At 35.0% G+C, this 13,805-nt stretch overlaps 1 long non-coding RNA gene across 1 annotated transcript; it reads right to left on the bottom strand.

Moving 5' to 3' along the window:
• Positions 1-1,067: 1,067 nt before the first annotated feature.
• On the bottom strand, positions 1,068-13,040 carry LOC129058975 (uncharacterized). Its single transcript, XR_008524496.1, has 5 exons — positions 12,897-13,040; positions 10,915-11,037; positions 7,721-7,787; positions 3,019-3,124; positions 1,068-1,698 (listed from the first exon to the last, which is right to left on the bottom strand). It is a non-coding gene; the product is annotated as an uncharacterized LOC129058975 (long non-coding RNA).
• Positions 13,041-13,805: the final 765 nt, after the last annotated feature.

Here is a 13,805-nt window from a genome sequence, read left to right on the forward strand (position 1 = left end):
TAAGCAGGATTTTCCAAAAAATGATCCTTGGGGCTCACTGTTGATTGGTTAGACAAAGACCCAACTGGGATTTGGGGCTCTACTCTTCTTGTTGTAGAGTACTCAACTTCTTATGGGAAGGAACACTGGCTAATTTTCCATGGTAGAACAGGCTGCAAAATCCACAGGCCTCCAAGTCTTCCCAAAATGAAGCAGCTGGATAAGAGCTTCAACTCCCAATAGGAGCTGGTATCTTAACCCAGACAGCTTGGATTCACATGGTCTATTTGTACCGCCAAATGAATGCTGTGCTCCTATACTTTTTCATAAAGAAGCTAGAGCAAAAACAAAAAAAAAAAAAAATGGAAAAAGTGAGGGAACAGGCAAAGACCCTTCACTTACCAAACATCATTCAGGTTGCCAAACCATTCTATTTCTGAGAGGCATCTTCAGCTCTAGCACACCTCTCTGTAAAATGGTATGGGTTGGGGAACTCACATCTCTTCTTGTTGACTCTTGCTTGATATATACTCATCACCACCAAAAACAAACAAACAATAATGTATTCTGTAACCCATAACATCCAAAGTATTGCAGCATATCACCTGGAGGCACACATAATCATACTCGTGCATAATCCAATCATATAATCCTAGATGAATAGGTCTCAAGGTTGATTCTCTACGAGATATGATCTTAAGCAAAAGCTTATAATCTGTTGCTAGATTGTCTATAAAGGCTGGCTAATGAGGGAAGGGAAGTGAGAGAAAGGGCCTTAAGGCATGGATATTTGTAAGGACAAGGTTGACATATGTTATTTATCACTCCAGGCCATGCTCCGATACACAGAAATAATCAAATGTCCCACTTGTAGGTATAAAAATACTATACAACTGTTGTTTAGCTATTTCCCAGAAAGTAAATGCTTGAAGATCTAGCCAGCTTCTGCGAACCACATTTGAAAAGACTGAGCACACTTATCAGTCTCTGCATATATGCACACAGATGTCAGTCACTCGCATTTTCCAGTATTTCTTATAACAAAATAATGTCAGTGATTACATCATAGCTATAAGTGGTATTTACAAATGGAATAAATAAGGATGTGTATTTGTCTCCCAGGGCTGCCATAATAAACTATCATACATTTGTTGGCTTAAAACAACAGAAACTGTATTCTCTCTCTGTTCAGGGAGTCAGTATTCTGAGTTCAAGATATCAGCAGGGGGCCGGGCACGTTGGCTCATGCCTGTAATCCCAGTACTTTGGGAGGCTGAGGCGGGCAGATCACGATGTCAGGAGATTGAGACCATCCTGGCTAACACAGTGAAACCCCTTCTCTACTAAAAATACACAAATTAGCGGGTCGTGGTGGTGGGCGCCTGTAGTCCCAGCTACTCGGGAGGCTGAGGCAAGAGAACGGGGTGAACCCAGGAGGCAGAGCTTGCAGTGAGCCAAGATCGCGCCACTGCACTGCAGCATGGGTGACAGAGAGAGACTCCGTCTCAAAAAAAATAAAAATAAAAAAAGATGTCAGCCGGGTTGCTTTTCCTCTGGAGGCTTTGAGGAAGAACCACTCCATGACTCAACCAACTTCTAGAAATTTCTGGCAATCCTTGGCATTCCTTGGCTTGTAAATGTATCTCTCCAATTTCTGCCTTCATCTTCACATCACATTCTTTTCTGTGCCTCTCTGTGTGCTGTATGTCTCTTTGTCTCCTATAAAGACATTTCCATTGGAATTAGGGCCCAGTCTGGTCCAGTGTGATCTCATCTTAATCCTTAATTACATCTGCAAAAAGCCTATTTCCAAATAAATTTTCTGAGGTTTTGAGTGGACATAAATTTTTAAGGGACAATATTCAACCCATTATAGAGATATTATTAAATTTATTTTATTATACAACTTTAATTTCTCTGAAGATAATATTGCTTTATATATTTCCTTTTAACTTTCTATGCACTCAGGAATTTAGTATACAATTTTCCAATGGTTTCTAAAACACTTCTCAATACAGTAAAACACAGGAGGGCAAAAGATCTGTTTTATATTTAGCTCTCTTTTAGAGCATCCATATCTCTGATCCAATCTGGAATGTACTTTAATCATATTGTAAAGTCACATTTCTAGAACTCTTTTCACTATATTCTAGGGAAAAGTTCTTTTGATTATTTCTCACTCTCTTCTGTACTTTCATTTTGCAGATGTGTGTCTGGGAGCAAGTATTTTTAGAATTTGAATATCTTTAAATTCCTCTGTTTACCTTCATACCTGATTGATATGCTGGCTTAATAGGGGCTTCTAGGATGAAAATCACTTTTATTTAGATTATTTAAATGTAATAAATAATCTAAACTTTGATATTAAGGTACTAACTTTGATATTAAGGTACTAACTTTCAGTGTTGGTGTTGAATTTCTGTGATTCTAGCTCCTCATTTCTTATCTCTTTCTCTCTGTCTATATATATTAATTTCTGCCAATTAATTTGGCATTTTAATTGGATTCAAATTAAATCATTGAAGGTAAATTATCATCCATTTCTGGAATTACTTATATAAACTACATTTTCATTTGTGTAATTACTGGGCAGAATCTCACTCACAATTCTTGATACCTTATTGCCACAGTACTTTTTTGAAAGACTGCAATAATACTGAGGCTATGAAGACCACTAATCACCATGAACATTGTAACTTTGAGTTATACTGTTTATTTAAATATTTTCTCATTCAACGTGACTAAAATGGTGCATAAGTTTCTTTCACCTTCTCATTGATAGCTGATTGTCATTAAAGCTGAAAATTCTTTTGTATATTCACCTTTTCATATTTCCATGTCGGTAGACATGGAGATTTCTTCTACTGGTTGCCAATTTGTATGGATTTTTGGTTATTTACATTGGGTATTTGTAAATTTCATAACAAATGTCTTTCATTTATTGTCTGCTTCTTAATTTTTAAAGTTGTTAATTGTCTGCTATTATGTGCAAAGTTGTTTTGTTTTTGTTTTGTTTGAAGTTTTCCATTTCTGCATTACCTCATGTAATAGGCTTGCTTTGTCTCCTCCTTCTGTTTTGAATCCTGCTCCTCCTCTGTGCTGAAGGGTGGCTTTTATCTCTGAGTGCTTTCTCCTAGAAAACCAGCTAGAGGCAAATGTTAGAGTCAACACTTCTAATTTGACCAGTTCCTCTACTGTGCTCTGTCAATTACTGACTATCCAAATGTTTTGATTATGGGTTCTTTAGATGGGCTCTTTTAAGATAATCAGAAGAGAAAGTTATTTTGCTTTGGGAGGGTACCTTTTTCGTAAACACTACCATCTGTTATTCAAACTTACCATATTTTATGAGTGCCTGTGTTGACTACCCTGATTAGATGAACAAGTATTCCATACGATCCTTTCTACGTTTAATTCAGTGTAACAGTTAGATTGAACTTGACATCATTTTCAAATTAGTTGTCCATGCAAGGCAATTTGAATAACTGACACATGGTGAGACTGAAAAATTGCTGCTGTTATTACCTTTAACTAAATTATATGGTCACCTTTGACAGTATCGTGCCATATCTATGAGATGAGGGATGATGAAGAAGCATCATATTTAGAATAAAAGATATTGGAATGTGAGTTTTATAATACTAGTTTTAGATGTGGGTTCTCTGTCACTTAAGAGATTATAAACATGAACAAAAACTCACCTCATCACTGAATTAAATATGGTGATATAAATCTCATAGTATTGTTTAATTAACTAATTTACCCATCCATTAATTCACGGATATTTATTAAATGTTTACTCTGTGGCAGGCACCACATTAGATAAAGATTTTACAGCAGAAACCTCTCTATCTTGATGAGTTCAATTGCTTTAATTTTTAGTTCCCACAAATGAGTGAGAACATGTGAAGCTTATCTTTCTGTACCTGACGTATTTTACTTAACATAATGATGTCCAGTTTTTTTCCATGTTGTTACAAATGACTAGATCTCATTCCTTTTTATGGCTGAACAGTACTCCATCATGCATATGTACCACATTTTCTTTATCCATTAATCTGTGATGGACACTTAGGTTGCTTTCAAATCTTAGCTATGTGCATTGTGCTGCAATAAACATGGGAGTGCAGATGTCTCTTTGAAATACTGATTACCTTTCTTTTGGGTATATATGTATCATTTTTATTATTTTATTTATTTAGAGACAGGGTCTTGCTCTGTTGCCCAGGCTGTAATGCAAGAGGCATGATCATAGCTCACTGCAGCCTTGAATGTATCAGTAGGATTGCTGGATCATATGGTAGCTCTACTTTGAGTTTTTTGAGAAACTGCTATCCTCAGCAGAACGAAAATTAATTGAATACTGAGAAGATGCTTTGCCAGATTTGGAAACAGTTCTCCATAGCAATTGCATTAATTTATATGCCCACCAACAGTGTACATAGGCTCCCTTTTCTTCACATTGTCACCAGAATTTGTTATTGCCTGTCTTGTGGATATAAGCCATTTTAATTGGAGTGAGATGATATGACATTGTATCTTTGACTTGAGTTTTGTTGATGATAAATGATGCTGAACATCTTTTCATATACCTGATTGCCATTTGTATGTCTTCCTTTCAGAAATTTCTATTCAGAACTTTTGCCCATTTTTAATTGGATCATTAGATGTTTTTTTTTTCTATTGAGTTGAGGGCTTTATATATCCTTGTCATCAATCCATTGTCAGATGGATAGTTTACAAATATTTCTCTCATTCTGTGCATTGTCTCCTCACTTCATTGGTTGTTTCCTTTGCTGTGCAGAAACCGTTTAGATTGATGTGATCCCATCTGTCCCATTTTTTGCTTTAGTTGCCTGTGCTTGTGGTGTATTACTCAAGAAATATTTACCCAGATCAATGTTCTACAGAGTTTCCCAAATAATTTCCTACAGTAGTTATATAGTTTGAGGTTTTATATTTAATTCTTTATTCAATTTTGATATGATCTTTGTTTATGGTGAGGGATAGAAGTCTAGTTTCATTATTCTGCATATGAATATTCAGTTTTCCCAGTACAATGTACTGAACAGGACAATCTACAAACTGTCCTTTCACCAATGTAAGTTCTAGGCACCTTAGTCAAAATGAGTCTATTACAGACATATGGATTTACTTTTGAGTTTTCTATGCTGCTACTGTTCTATGTGTCTGTTTTTATGCCAGCACCATGCTGTTTTGGCTACTATAGCTCTGTAGTATAATTTGAAGTTAAGTAATAAGATTCCTCCAGTTTTGTTCCTTTTGTTTAGGATAGCTTTGGCTATTCAGGGTCTTTGGTGGTTCCATACAAATTTTAAAGTTGTTTTTTCTATTTCTGTGAAAAATATCATTGGCATTTTGATAAAAATGGTATTCAGTCTGTAGATGGCTACGGACATCTTAACAATATTGATTCTTCCAATATATGAATATAAAATATATTTTATTTTCTTGTGTCTTCTTCAATTTCTTGATTCCATATTTTATAGTTTTCATTGTTTATGTATTTCATAGAAATTTTTCACTTTATTGGTTAAGTTTATTCCAAGATATTTTATTTCACTTGTAGCTATTTAAAATGGGATTGCTTCCTTGAATTCTTTTTCAGATTGTTCACTGCTGACACATAAAATTGCTACTAATTTTTGTATGTTGCTTTTGTATCCTGCAATTTTACTGAATTTATCAATTCTATTAGTTTTTTGGTGGAGTTTTTAGGTTTTTCCAAATATAATATTATATCATCTGCAAACAAGGATAATTTTATTTATTCATTTCCAATTTGGATTCCTTTTATTTGCCTATCTTTTCTAATTGCTCTAACTAGAACTTCCAGTACTATGTTAAATAGTAGTGATAAAAGTGTTCATCCCTGTCTTGTTTTGGATTTCAGAGGAAAGGTTTTCAGTTATTTTCCACTGTGGGTCTATCATATATGGCTTTTGTTGTATTGAGGTATGTTCCTTCTATACCCTTTTTTTTTTTTTTTTGAAGTGTTTACCAAGAAGGGATATTGAATTTTATCAAATGCAATGGGATCTAAACTAAAGAGCTTCTGCACAGTAAAATAAACTATCAACAGAGTAAACAGAAAACCTACAGAATAGGAGAAAATTTTTGCAAACTGCACAGCTTACAAAGATCTAATATCCAGCATCTATAAGGAACTTAAACAAATGTACAAGAAAAAAAAAACTCCATTGAAAAGTAGGCAAAGGACATGAACAGACACTCAAAGAAGATTTATGGACAAAAAAAAGGAAAATGCTATACAGAAAATGGAAGTGAGGTACACAAACAGCCAGATTGGTTTTAGCTTAGTGTGCTTGGTGTTTGCCTTATTTGAACATGGTTTGAAAAGTTGGACACCTTTGATTGGCCAAAACTTGGTGATTGGCACAAAAGTAGACTACAGTCTGTATAGAACTCTGTTCAGATTATATCTCACTATGTAAAGAAAAACCTTTAGGCTAAAGTTATAATATGTGAGGAGACAGCTTTAGGCTAAACTTGATTTAACAATTCCCCCAGTTTGGTCATCCTCTCAATTTTGAGAGATTGACCAAAACTTTAGTCATTGATGTCACTATCACCATTGTAAATGCACTCATTTTGTCTTGAAATCCATTGGGAAGTAGCAGAATCGTGTTTTTTTGTAGTGTGGGAACAATGACTTCAGGTTATTATTATTATTTCTTTTTGTAAGAGTTAGAGCAGAGAGTACTTCCTTATGCAGGAACGTCCTGCTTACAGGAGAAAAAACAAATCTGATCTGGTCTAGGATCTATGTGTTTCCTTAATGTCTTAGTTTGATTATGTCACATTCAGCACAACTGACTCCATTTTAATTTGCTCTGGTTTGTTGGGGCCTAGTGCATGAGTTCAGTCCTAAAACAATGACCTCTCATAACTTTGTTTAAAATTTTCCCCATTTTGGCCAGGCTCTCACTTAGGTAAAAGCATGACCAAAGCTTAGGGCTTTAGTGCCACTCTTAGTTACCATGATTTTGGGTTTCCAATCTCAGCAAGTCATTCATAAGTTGTGGTGTCCTCATGATCACACATTTCTTTCAGCTCTTCTCATTCCAGTTGAAAAGAGACCATTGGACAATTCTACAGATGGCTGCATGCCAAAATTTAAAACTTTTAAAAGAATACAGTGCAATAGGGAGATTACTATTATAACTATCAGGAAGATAATACCAAGAGTTTGGAGTATGCTGCTTAGCCAGGGTACCCACAAACCAAACCAACTAAAATAAAATAGATCAAAGAATGAGCTAGATGAAGAGTCTACTCACCTTAAGAAGTCTCTTTGTTAATTCCCTAAAACTGAATATCTGTAATACCTGATGTGATGTATTTCTCCATGGGCAGCAAGTACCAGCTGCTGCACAGATACTTCTCTGTTTAGCCAGTAAGTAATGTAGAGCAATTATATTATTTCACCTAACTTCCAAAAGAAATTTAAATCTTTTGTGTAACAATAGTCTTTATAGTAGAATCTGCAATAGAGCCTATTATGAGGGATAAATTTCTAATTATTGCTTTATTTACTCCAAACAATAAACAAAAGGACCTAACATATTATGTCCTTCTAGAAGAGTTTAGATCTTCTGGCAATATTCTCTTTAACCCATGATGTATGTAAAGAGGAGTGAACCAATGTTCTGTTTCTGACTGATTATGAGGCAACATATACACCATTAAAATTTCTCACCTATGTTGGGCCTTTATCTTCCATCTATCAAGGCCTCCTTATCCATGTATAAGGCTGGCTTCAAAACCTTTAAAAATAAAAGTGTGTTCCATGAGTGCACACAGCAGACAACCTTTTCACTTCTATTGTTTATAGAGGCATAAACAAGGTAAAAAATCAAAGATAAGAGTCTCCTGACAGTAGAGAAGTTTTGATTTGTGATTTTGGATAAAAAAGCTGTCCACATCAAGGATGCCATCTCTTTTTGGGGATAAAGTTCCCTGGTTAGCTTTATCTTAAGGTTCCTTATAGGTGTACAGTTCCAAGAGTATAGAGGGACCCTTCTGATTTGTGAGATTATGAACCCAAAGTTCAAACTTGAAGTTTTGCTGCAGTGTGGATGGCAAGCCAGTCTTTCTCTGATGTTCTCGGAAGATCCAATCTTCCAGTTCTAGATTGTGAAGCGGCTGCTTGTCCTCAGTCAGTAAATCATGAAAAGCTTTCTTTACCTGGTGGAAATGCACTATGGCATAATGAGCTACTTTAATAATATCAGCCCTTTCGCATGGGAGAGCATTTATAAAACCAGAAAACATTCATTGAAAATGACAATTGAATGAAATCTCTCTATAAATGTTTAAATGGCCCATCAGCTAGTAGAATTTACCTGAAGTTCTTATTGTCTTCCCAAGAATATGAGTTTGACAAAGCAAACATTAGCCATAAACTATCTTAGCAATTTAGAAGCACCACAAGAATATATATACTTAATTTGGATAACTTTTAATAACAGAAGCTTTAAGGACTCAGGAAGGACAAGGCGGCCTTCCTGGTTCTCCGTGAATCCCTGCTTAATGTTAGACTAATGTCCTCTTGAATACCAATTGTTTCTCCAATTTAGAGGCATAGCATTGATAGCTGATGGGTTATGATAGGTAGTTTGACGTAGACCATAGAGTTCATTTAAATTGTAAAACTAAAAAAATTTCAATATTGGCTGATTTAGCATGAAAATCTGGCAAAGTATCTTCTCGGTATTCAATTAATTTTTGTTCTGCTCAGGTTAGCAGTTTTATACACCCTGTATACAAAATTGCTTCTCTCAACTTCAGTAGTTTTCAACTCTTAGTAACCCTGATTTCTAGTGAAAAGCCTATGAAGTGATTTTGAAGTGTATATGTCGGTATTTATAGACAAAACCATTTTATAATTTTTAGAAAAGTAGTCTTTTAAATTATTGGTTAACAGGTCTAAATATATTTGGCTTTTCTATACCATATAAAAATAACATGTCAAGATACAGAGACTTAAATTCATGTTTGATAATTTTTTTTAGTATCTTAACTTATAGATGACTTGGACATTTCATGATTATTTATTACTTTATTTAATATAACATGACTCTAAGATTTTGAGTTGCTGAAAATAATTTTGAAACTATGACCCACATAGCTTCCTTAATATCTTTTCCCAGTAATCCTAGGTCACAAATAAGCATGCATCACCCAGGAGGACTGTGAAGGTCAGAGTCTTTATCACTCCATCAGGGCAGAAGACAGAGCTTTGAAGACTCCACCTGGAGGACCTAACTGCTCCCAAAATAGCCGGGAGGCAAAACGGAAGGCACAGGAAGAAGAGGCCATATTGAGCTTGATTCTGGCTTGTAGTCTTTGGTCTAGGCACTAAGAACATGTCTCCAGACCTCATCATGGTCACCGATCTAGAACCTTGAATCCGGATACTCTAAATAAAAGATATACTCTCAGGCAATTCAAGCGTGTGTCTAATTATATTTAACTGATAATTTTGAAACCATTTCTATTTTACCAACAATTTCTAAACTAGCTTTATTTACCAAATATTACATACACACACATATAGACAAACAAACACATAGAAGCAGATCTGATAGCTCTCATAAAGGATTTTCATTTGCTGCCTTTTAAATAGTTTTTCTTTTCCCCTTTCAGTCTATCGATCTTCCAATTACTGGTTTCATTGCCCCAAGCAATTGTTAACTAGGCAATTTGCATTTCCTAAAGGAACAACTCTTAGGTAGAACAAAAAAATATATTTCATAAGCACAGAACTAAAAAAATAGGTCTAAATACTATATCCTTCTTCTATCATCATTTGCTCAAACCAAGGGGGAAAAAACTGCTGAAATAAAAGTTCACTTAAGACAAGATGGCCAGAAAAGCACCTTAAACAAGAGGTATGACTTATTATGTAAGTTTAAAAGAACAATAAGCTTTTCTAATGTACATAGGTGGATATCCTTAAAAATAGAGATTCCCTTTATATGTGATTTTTTTTTTAAAAAGATGTTCAATATAGCCAATTTAATTTCAGAAAGGTGCATTTTAGTTCAATAGAGTGTTCTTTTTAACTTAGCTACTGTTTCTAAGCTAAAATTGCTAAATTCAGTGTAATGGGAGGAGCCCATTAAGGAACGGGCAAGAAAGCATTGTATGCCGAGACTCAGCATGGACGGATCTGAAAAACAAGCAAGCCTCTTTTACCTGAGAGCCTATCTTTTATAAACATCTTATCTAAGATAGCTTTCCACTTTTTGGATGGGATAGTAATTAAGCCAAAAGGTTAGCAGATTTAATTTTCTTTTAATCAGTTAGTCACTTAAGCTTTTTACTTGCCTTTCATAAAGTCTGCAAATAAAAATATTGAAATATTTTTAGAAGCTTCTTCAGTGTTTTTAATTTAGAATGTTCTACTCTAACTCTAATCTTTAGTAAGATTTTGCAGTTTCCGTAAGACTTTGCTGCTTCCAGGGCCTAATATTTATGCATGTATAAGCCAGAAGGAGCTCAGTTCTTCACCAATTAAGGATCCCATTTTACTTCATATATTGGCTTTGGCTCTTAGGTTCCCTTGATCAATTTAGCCAATGATTTGTTTTCTATACCTAAGTCCGCAAGAAAAATGAAACAAAGGGGGTAGAATACAAAACTCCTTGCAAATTTCCAAAAGCCAAATTTTACAACCTTTGCAATATTGCCATTTATTACTGGTTCTTTCTGACCCAGTCAGATGTAAGAGGCCTCTAATTGAATCCAAGCCAGTAAATTATCAGATCCAATCCAATCCTGTACCTAGTCCAGTTTTGGTCATGGCTTCCAAACCCAGTTTGGATCAGAAATGTTCAGAGAGCTCAAAACCCAAATCTGTGGAGTTTCATAATCTTAGAGAGAACTTACCACAGTCCCCAGCTGCTCCTAGAGAGCAATGGGCACAATGGGTCCAGCAGGTACCTGACTTGGTCCCTCAGCGCTCCTGGGGGTCGCTGGAAGCTCTACGTCAGATCTCATTTCTAATGCCATCTTAAAAAAAATAGCCAAATTAAATTTAAATGAGTTTAGTTGAGCAAAGAATAATTCAAAAATTCATTAATAATGAGCTAGAGTCATCTCAGAGACTCCAGTACAGCCACATGGTGGAAGATTTATGGACAGAAAAAGGAAAGTGTCAAACAGAAAGTGACAATGAGGCACAGAAACAGCTGGATTGGTTATAGCTTGGTGTTTGCCTTATTTGAACAAGGTTTGAACAGTTGGCCACCTTTGATTGCCCAAACCTTGGTGATTGGCCCAAGAAAAGACTATAGTCCTTAGGCTATAGTTCATGATGTACAGAGAAACCTTTAGGCCAAACATAAAATATATGAGTACACAGCTTTAGACTAAACTTGATTTAACAATACTTATTGGTTTCTACTGAAGAATCTAGAATTATATCTGTAAGAAACAATGATCACATTTCAAGAAAGACAAGATATGACTTAGGTAAAAAAAAATAATGTGCAGTATGTTGCTTTTAATATGCGTTTTTATTATATATGTATATGTGTTTGTGTGGATTTTTATAAATAATTTCTCAAGTATTTTTAGACAAAGAATTATCATAAAAAATTCCCATTTGATTGAGCTAAAATCTTTGAAATTAACATTGAATAACCTTTTCTTTCACTCTGTATAGCTAATTCATCAGAAAAGTCTGTTGTGCCTGTCATAGGAAACTTAAAACTTTTTCTCTGAAGGTTGAGTGTAAGTCTGTTGAAATGAATTGCAAAAAAGACAAATTAAGTGGAAAAAAGGCATATAAATTCATTAATGTGTACATGAACATGAGAGTCCCATAAATATGAGATTCGAAGGAAAGTCAGATGACTGAAGTGTTTATATTGTACAGAAGAGAAGAGAGGTGTGGAAGATGAAGACAGGTTAGGGACAGGGGAAGCAAAGAAAGGTGGGGTGAGAAAATGCTGCCTTGTTATGCAGATAAAATCTCCCAGGTAATCTTAAAGATGCCCTGAGGAAAAAAAAAAATAGATGGCAGCCGATAATAAAAATTTCTTTGTCATACCTTTAAAAGTGTCAGACTTTCAGTCCCTTTTTGCTGTGAGTTAATCTTTCCTAGATCCACATAAGGCAGATATGGGAAACTCAGAGAAAGCCTATTGTATCTGCTATTTACCTTACTAATATAAATTTTCTCTACAGATTCAGATCTTCCTGACAAATGAGAGCTTTTCAGAGCTATTCTTGTGGTCTGCAACCCCTCTAAATTCCCATATCAAAATATCCCAAGGAAGTATATTCTGGGGTGAAATATCCTGATTTCCATTACTATCTTCAAAATCAATCTTAAATCTGATACTTTCTCAGCAGCTCCACTTTTCCCACCATCATCTCTCACCTTGATCATTCCAACTATGTCCTGCTAAAACAGTTATCACTCACAGACTATTATCCAAAAAGTAGCCAAAATGAACATTTTAAATATAAATCTGATTTATGACAACCTTCTCATTCTTCACAGGCTTAGTATGTTGTATATAATCTGGTTTCTGCCTACATATCCAAACTCACCTCCTAGGATTTTCCTCCAGCTTTCAACCTGGCTTCTTTGCCTTGAACACACAAGCATATTGCTTGGGAGTAGAGAACGTTAAAGGTTTTTCTTTTTGCCAAAGTCATTTTCACTGGGATAGCTACATGACTATTTCATTTATTCAATCGTGGTCTTTGTTCAAATATTATTTCCTCTGAGAAAACAGCATTAAGCAGACTCCTTGTCATTTTCCAGCTCCTCACTGTAGTTTTTCTTTGTCTTTGTTTTATTTCATTGACAGTACATGTTCCTGCCTCATTTACATAGCTAAGTTTGTCAATCTACCTACCTTTTTGCAGTTTTTCTTAGTTGCCTTTCTTGTCCAGTGGAACACCAGTATCAGGAAAATAGGAAGTTTATCTCTTCTGTTTATTGTTATATCTCTAGTGTCTAGAATGAAGCTTGACACACAGCCACTACTCAGTTTATATTTCTTGGATGAATAAGAAAATAAGTACAAATTGTAAATGTCTGCTCAAACATCAAACAGATATCAGAGATACACATTACAACGCCATCATAATGATTAGAAGTTATCCTAAAACTTGTGCCATTTATATTCAGGACAGTAACAGAAGGGTCGTATTCATAAAGTGTGACAATATATGGAACTTATTTTAGATAGAATAAAAATAGAAATGTGAATAACATGCTTTCTAGCATTTATATATAGTGCTACTGTTTGTTAGATTATTCATTATTTCCTAACTCCTAGTTTTATATACAGTTTGCTTTTGATACTGCACTTTCTGTTTGCACACAGCATGCACCCTTGGGATTCACCTTACATGCAGTGTTTTGCCTGAAGAGCTGACGTTGTGGAAAAACATTCAACTTTTCTCTCCTCTGATAAGCTGTATATTCCCAGTAACCTCTGTGATCCTCATTCATCAATGAACAGATAGATCTGAAGCACTGCAGGATTCAGTGCTACAGCATTGGAGCTGAGAAAACATTACCTGCATTTCCAAAAAAGGACCACTTTGTTAAGGAGTGCTTTAGGGAAACAAAAAGCATGCCCCAAACTATTAACAGATTTGTGGTATTAATGACCTAATAAAATACTTTTTAAATATAACATTCCCTGTTTTGAAACATAACTATATCTTTAAAAAAATCAACAGTACAAGGAAGTATAATTTAGTGCAATTTTAAATTTATTTATTGAGTGCTTGCTGGAGGCATTGTTCTATATGCT

This window comes from Pongo abelii, chromosome 3 (genome assembly GCF_028885655.2).
Source record: "Pongo abelii isolate AG06213 chromosome 3, NHGRI_mPonAbe1-v2.0_pri, whole genome shotgun sequence".
In the NCBI taxonomy this organism is placed as follows: Eukaryota; Metazoa; Chordata; class Mammalia; order Primates; family Hominidae; genus Pongo; species Pongo abelii.